Source organism: Salvelinus sp. IW2-2015, linkage group LG7 (genome assembly GCF_002910315.2).
Source record: "Salvelinus sp. IW2-2015 linkage group LG7, ASM291031v2, whole genome shotgun sequence".
Lineage (NCBI taxonomy): Eukaryota > Metazoa > Chordata > Actinopteri > Salmoniformes > Salmonidae > Salvelinus > Salvelinus sp. IW2-2015.
In genome coordinates this window covers 33975684-33983604 of record NC_036847.1, presented here as the reverse complement: position 1 = coordinate 33983604, position 7921 = coordinate 33975684, and positions in this window count along the sequence as shown.

Sequence of the window (7921 nt, the reverse complement as noted above, 5' to 3'; positions counted from 1 at the left end):
TCCCCAATAGATGGCGCACTCAAAACACATTGACCGTTGTTGGAGTGGCGCGTATTTCTCTTTATTTCACTTTAATTTTCACTTCGTTTCACGTCACCATTAAGCCCTTCTGTGAAAATGAGCGGACCAAAGAGAAGGAAAGTGGATGTGATTTTGAAAAAATTGACAAGTCACTTCAACTGGTGTCCTGTCCCCTGTCACAAGACCCCGAATCAGCACCGCAGGAGCTGCAATTGAACTGATCGATCTCAGTCTGACTCCGTCTCAAAGGAGAAGTTCAAGTCTCTTAAACTGAATACTTTTACGCTTCACTTAACGAGACCGCGTTTCCAAACCTCCGGAGGACGGCGCAGAAGATGCTGTGTTGTTTGGCTCGACCTACGTGTGTGAGCAGACGTTTAGCGTCATAAAATCAACAAAGCCCATCACAGATCCAAGTTAACTGACCAACACCTCAGTCTGTCCTGAGAATTGCCACAACAAAACAACTCCAGACTTTGATGCACTGGCAAAAAGGGAGACCAACAACACTGTTCCCACTGAAATGGTGAGTTTTTCTGCTGTGTTATGAAAAATGCATATGGAAAGTTTGGAAGTGCGTCTTTTAATTAAGAGCAATCGCGCATTTACGCACAGCAGCCGGTACAGTAGCTTTATTAACACGCCGCACATCCTCTTAATTTAAATTTTCAGCTGCAGGTAGATATTTAATACAGCCTATGTCTGTGTGCTTGGCAACGATACACGTGTACTGTTTGCGCGTGAAGGCGAGGGCGTCCGTGGCGAGTTTTAGAGCGCGCGGTCAGGACAATCCATCCATGATTTTGCGGAGTTCAACACAAGTAGATATTATTGAGCTTGAGTATTTCGTTGTGTAATAATATGTTTTGAATGTTGAAAGTGATTCCATTTTCAAAAATGTTGATTTCTTTAACTTTGCACCTTCGATTGAAACTTATTAAAAACAGACGCAATCTTGATAATCACAGTGCGTATGTTATTTAATCTATTTACATTTCCTCATCCGGTATCTGCGAAATAGTATGAATGCCATTCTGCATATTCCTTGAGACAATTTTATAACTGATAAGGGCTATTTTTCACATTTGAAAGACAGTTAATAAATTGGGTTGTAGTGTTCTTACTGTGCTATGAGGTTTGCACACACTACATTTAATGCTTTAGTATATCCGCCCAAACACTCCCTCCAAATGCTCCTGGCCCGGCCCCTCTGTCAAATTTTAGAACCCATTGTGGCCCGCGAGTCAAAAAGTTGCCCACCCTGACCTAGACACACACATACATATATATATAAACACACACACACACACATACTGACGACAGTATGTAATGTTCCCATCTGTCTCCCATCCCTAACCCACCTGCTGGGTGAGCTGGTGACAACGTTCTTCTCCACCCAGTTAACCATGTGTTCCTGCTCCATGCGGCGGTGAAGGGTCTGCAGGGCGATCTGGTAGTCCAGCCTCTTCTCACATCGTTGGTCACCATGTGGACCCTCTCCCTGCGGTTGGTCTCCAGTAGCATGGCCACGTTGTTCTGAGGTGGAAGACAGAAGAGACAGTGGAAACAGGAGAAGAGGACAGTGGAAGACAGGAGAAGAGGACAGTGAAGACAGGAGAAGAGGACAGTGGAAGACAGGAGAAGAGGACAGGGAAGACAGGAGAAGAGGACAGTGGAAGACAGGAGAAAGGACAGTGGAAGACAGGGAGAGAGGACAGTGGAAGACAGGAGAAGAGACAGTGGAAGACAGGAGAAGAGGACAGTGGAAGACAGGAGAAGAGGACAGTGGAAGACAGGAGAGGGACAGTGGAAACAGGAGAAGAGGACAGTGGAAGACAGGAGAAGAGACAGTGGAAACAGGAGAAGAGGACAGTGGAAGACAGGAGAAGAGGACAGTGGAAGACAGGAAAGAGGACAGTGGAAGACAGGAGAAGAGGACAGTGGAAGACAGGAAGAAGAGGACAGTGGAAGACAGGAAAAGAGGACAGTGGAAGACAGGAGAAGGGACAGGGAAGACAGGAGAAGAGGACAGTGGAAGACAGAGAAGAGGACAGTGGAAGACAGGAGAAGAGGACAGTGGAAGACAGGAGAAGAGGACAGTGAAGACAGGAGAAAAGGACAGTGGAAGACAGGAGAAGAGGACAGTGGAAGACAGGAGAAGAGGACAGTGGAAGACAGGAGAAGAGGACAGTGGAAGACAGGAGAAGAGGACAAGTGGAAGACAGGAGAAGAGGACAGTTGAAGACAGGAGAAGAGGACAGTGAAAACAGTGGAGAGAGGAGTGAAACAGGAGAAGAGGACAGTGGAAGACAGGAGAAGAGGACAGTGGAAAACAGAAGAGAAGAGGACAGTGGAAGGGACAGGGAAGAGGGACAGTGGAAGACAGGAAAGAGACAGTGGAAGACAGGAGAAGAGGACAGTGGAAGACAGGAGAAGAGGACAGTGGAAGACAGGAGAAGAGGACAGTGGAAGACAGGAGAAGAGGACAGTGGAAGACAGGAGAAGAGGACAGTGGAAGACAGGAGAGAGGACAGTGGAGACAGGAGAAGAGGACAGTGGCAAGACAGAGAAGAGGACAAGTGGAAGACAGGAGAAGAGGACCAGTGGAAGACAGAGAAGAGGACAGTTGAAGACAGGAGAAGAGGACAGTGGAAGACAGGAGAAGAGGACAGTGGAAGACAGGAGAAGAGGACAGTGGAAGACAGGAGAAGAGACAGTGAAGACAGGAGAAAGAGGACAGTGGAAGACAGGAGAAGAGGACAGTGAGTGAAGACAGGAGAAGAGACAGGTGAAGACAGGGAACGTGGGCATTGCAGGGAAAGGGGAAAAAAATGAGGTTTTTACTATAATTTGGACAAGTTCGGCGGGCCGGATTAAAAAGCCTAACGGGCCGTATGTGGCCCGCGGGCCGTAGTTTGCCCATGTCTGGTCTAGGTGGTAGGTGGAACAGAACCTCTGAGACATACTGTATATAAACTCTCCACTAGTGGTAGTGCCCTGCCATGTTTCTAGTAGGTAGACAGCTTGTTCTCAATACGAACTTGGCAAATGTCGACCGGCGTTTGTGTTTGCTGTGTTGATGGGCAATATAATTACAGCTGAACCCTCTGCAATTTGGTTTATTTAGACTTTTTTTTTTTATTATTCATTTATTTTATTCTTGATTAATTTGACCCTTGACCTTGCTCATGCCWTTCTGTCTGACTAACCCTGTTTGTTCGTTCTGTGTTTCAGGAGAAAGCAAGTATTGCCAAGTGCATCACAGACCTGAAGGGGTTGGCTAAAATCCAGCAGGCTAAGACCGCGGCGTAACTCACCACTGTACTGTCTCTAGACCGTCGCCACTCAACCCCCAACTCATTGATGGCCACTTTTCATTACAAATCAACTATTTCCTCTTAATGATATGGTCTCTGTCTCTGTCCATGTTATGAGTGTATATACACATCGACTGATCATAAAATAAAAGGTTAATTTTATTCACTAACCTTTTAGTTTGTCGTTATTAACTGGCTGATAATGCTGTTGATAATATTTGTTGGTTCAAAGCGACAATMTGGGATTTGTTTCTCAGMAAAATGGCAGCAAGTTGTTATACCAGACACAGTTTTGACAGATTCTAATGCTGTACTGTAGGTGATATAAAACRGTTTGGAAAAATTGCATAAGAGTGCTTATGTTTCCTGTGTCTTGTTGTACGCTTATCTCACCACCTATAATCTCTTATCAACAGAACGGCAAGGCATTCCCAAACCTTTGGACTCATAATGTACAAAACTTGCTTTCCATCAAGCCTTTAATKACCCTTATAGATACTAGGGCTGTGGTCCCATATGACACCCTATGTAATGGGCCCTGGTTCATAAGTAGTGCGCTATAAAGGATACTGTTTGGGACGCACATTATCTGTGGGGCTGGCCGTTCTCCGTCACTGCTGGGACCTGTTCAGGAGTGTGTAACGTCAGCGGTGGGAATGTGTTGGGACGGATATGACTGTAATACAGGACAGACACAAGCTCTGGTTATGTTTCCGATCAACGKGAAACGTTCACCTGACTGAATACACCCTTGCAGATGGACTTTGACCGTGGCGTTTCCAAGCAGGAAGTCAAGGATAATATTTGTCTTGTCTTTTCTTTTGTTACCTGCCGATTGTGTCGTATGCTTGTCTTGGAACATGTATGCCACTGTTGGAATATAAGAGGCTTGGTCATGGAACGGTGAACTGAGGACACAGGCTACATTCACAGGTAATAATATTGGACTTCATCTAAAGAAATGCTTAAGAGACTATATATATGTACTGAAATGTCTGCGGTATAAAGATACAGTAATGTGGGAGAGACCAAGACAGGACAATAAGCTTTGGAATAAAGTTATTCATGTACAGTTCATTTGGAAAGTAGTTAGACCCCTTCCCTTTTCCCACATTTTGTTACATCACAGCCTTAATCTRAAAAAGATTCAATTCTTTTTTTTCCTCATCAATCTACACACAATACCCCATAATGACATCACAATCCCCATAATGACAAAGTGATAACAGGTTTATAGAAATGTTTGCCAATGTATTACAAATAAAAATCAGAAATATCTTATTTACATAAGTGTTCAGACAATTTGCTATGAGATTTGAAATTGAGCTCAGGTGCACCCTGTTTCCATTGATCATCCTTGATGTTTTTACAACTTGATTGGAGTCACCTGGTGTTATTAAATCAACTGATTGACATGACTTTGAAATAGGCAACACCTGTCTATACAAGTCTCCCACAAGTTGACAGTGGGCTGTCGAGCAAAACCAAGCCATGAGGTTGAAAGGAATTGTCCGTAGCGCTCTAGAACAGGATTGTGTCGAGGCACAGATCTGGGAGGGTACTAAAAAAATGTCTGCAGCATTGAAGTTCCCAAGTACACAGTGGTGCATCATTCTTAACGGAAGAGTTTTGGAACACCAAGACTCTTCTAGAGCTGGCGCCTGGCCAAACTGAGCAATCGAGAAGAGAGGGCCTTGTTCAGGGAGGTGACCAAGAATGCAATCGTCACTGACGGCTCTAGAGTTCCTCTGTGGAGATGGTTGTCCCATTTTTTTTAATTTTTTTTATCATCATTTTTGACCCCTTTTTCTGCCCAATTTCGTGGTATCCAATTGGTAGTTACGGTCTTGTCTAATCACTGCACTCCGTAGAGATTGGGAGAGGCAAAGGTTGAGAGCCATAGAGTCCTGAACAAAAACCGAACACAACTAATCTGCTCTTAACACAATGCTGCTGAACTAAACCGGAAAGCCAGCCGCACCAATGTATCAGAGGAAACACCGTACACCTGGCAACTGTGTCAGCATGCACTGCACCAGCCCGCCACAGGAGTCACTAGTGCACCAATGGACAAGGACATCCCTGCCGGGCAAAACACCTCCCATAACCCTGACGACGCTGGGACATATTGTGCGCTACCCATGGGTCTCCCGGTCAGGGCCGGCTGCAACAGAGCCCTGGTCCAGAATCTCTAGTGGCCACAGCTGCCTGCAATGTAGTGCATAAGACCACTGCGCCACTCGGGAAAGCCTAGGACAACCATCTCTGCAGCATCCACCAATCAGGCTTTATGGTAGAGTGGCCAGACGGAAGCCACTCAGTAAAAGGCACATGACAGCCAAAAGTTTGCCAAAAGTCACACTAAAGGACTCTCAGACCAGGAGAAACAAGATTCTCTGGTCTGATGAAACCAAGATGGAACTCTTTGGGCTGCATGCCAAGCGTCATGTCTGAAGGAAACCCTGGCACCAATCCTACAGTGAAGCATGGTGTGGCAGCATCATGCTGAGGTTTGTTTTCAGTGGCAGGACGGGAGACTAGTAAGGATCAAGGGAAAGATGAACGGTGTAAGGTACAGAGAGATTGCTTGATGAAAACCTGCTCCAGATCGCTCAGGACCTCAGACTGGGGTGAAGGTTCACCTTCCAACAGGACATCGACCCTAAGCACACAGCCAAGACAACGCAGGAGTGGCTTCAGGACAAGTCTCTGAATGTCCTTGAGTGGCCCAGCCAGAGCCCGGATTTGAACCCGATCGAACATCTCTGGAGAGACCTGAAAATAGCTGTGCAGCGACGCTCCGCATCCAACCTGACAGAGCTTGAGAGGATCTGCGAAGAAGAATGGGAGAAAATCCACAAATACAGGTGTGCCAAGCTTGTATCGTCATACACTCGAGGCTGTAATCTCTGCCAAATGTGTTTCAACAAAGTACGGCGTAAATGGTCTGAATACTTATGTAAATGTAAAATTTCTGTTTATTTGTAATAATTAGCTAAAGTTTCTAAATCTGCTTTGGCATTATTGGGTATTGTGTGTAGATAGATTTTTTTATTTATCCTTTATTTAAAAAGACAAGTCAGTTTTAAGAACAAATTCTTATTTACAATGACGGCCTAGGAACAGTGGGTTAACTGCCTTGTTCAGGGGCAGAATGACAGATTTTTACCTTGTCAGCTCAGAGATTTGATCTAGCAACCTTTCGGTTACTAGCCCAACGCTCTAACCACTAGGTTACTTGCCGCCCCTAAATTGATGAAGTAAGAAAAGAAAAAAACGTTTTTCATAAATTTTAGAATAAGTCTGTAACGTAACAGAATGTGGAAAAGTTAAAGGGGTCTGAATACCTTCCGACTGCGCTGTATACGGCAGTATGAATTTGTTTAGCTCTGTAACAGAATCAACATTTTATATTTATTACTGATATCTCTATTAGTAAATATTGATTTTGTGACCACATCTTTTTTTTGCCAGTAGGGAAATGGGTTTTATTATCACCTGGAAGGTAGTAAATGTGTTATGAACTGGTTTATATATTGCTGTGGTGGTAGCTACTGTGGTGGTAGCTACTGTGGTGGTACATGGCAAGGTGAGCTGGGACTAAGCCTACCTTTTTTCTTAGGTCAGTTTCACATACATACAACCCATTTTAAAGGAGGAAAACGTATAATAGGTAAAAGGGAGTGTAGGACTGCCACTCAATATAAATGTATCATTTATATAGTTAAAGGGAGTGTTAGGACTGTCACTCATATAAATGTATCATTTATATAGTAAAGGGAGTGTTAGGACTGTCACTCAATATAAATGTATCATTTATATAGTAAAGGGAGTGTTAGGACTGTCACTCAATATAATGTATCATTTATATAGTAAAAGGGAGTGTTAGGACTGTCACTCAATATAATGTATCATTTATTAGTAAAAGGGAGTGTTAGGACTGTCACTCATATAAATGTATCATTTATATAGTAAAAGGGAGTGTTAGGACTGTCACTCAATATAAATGTATCATTTATATAGTAAAGGGAGTGTTAGGACTGTCACTCATATAAATGTATCATTATATAGTAAAAGGGTGTTAGGACTGTCACTCAATATAAATGTATCATTTATATAGTAAAAGGGAGTGTTAGGACGTCACTCAATATAAATGTATAATTTATATAGTTAAAGGGAGTTTGTAGTTTATACACAGTCCATTTCCTGAGGACGCCACGATATATAAGGAGGCTGACTGTATCAATACTGTCTTTCCTTGAACAGATACAATCCTTTAATAATCAAGACGATGAGAATACAGATGTATACTGTACCTTGGTTGAGAGGGAAACGGCCCGCTATTATTCCGGAACATTCTTCTTTTTGGGGGGGGGGGGGGGAATCGTGACGTCACCAATCTGCAAAGGGCAAAGGTCATGGTAGTGTATCAACAGGTGAAACAGTGTGTGACCGTGGCCTGCTTTGATCACAGGAAGGAAAGAGATGTACAGGGAATCCAGCATAGAAAACAGAAGTCCCACGCGCGCCACAGAACGATGATCATTCAGCTCGAGTTCTATAGAAAGCTCACACACACACAC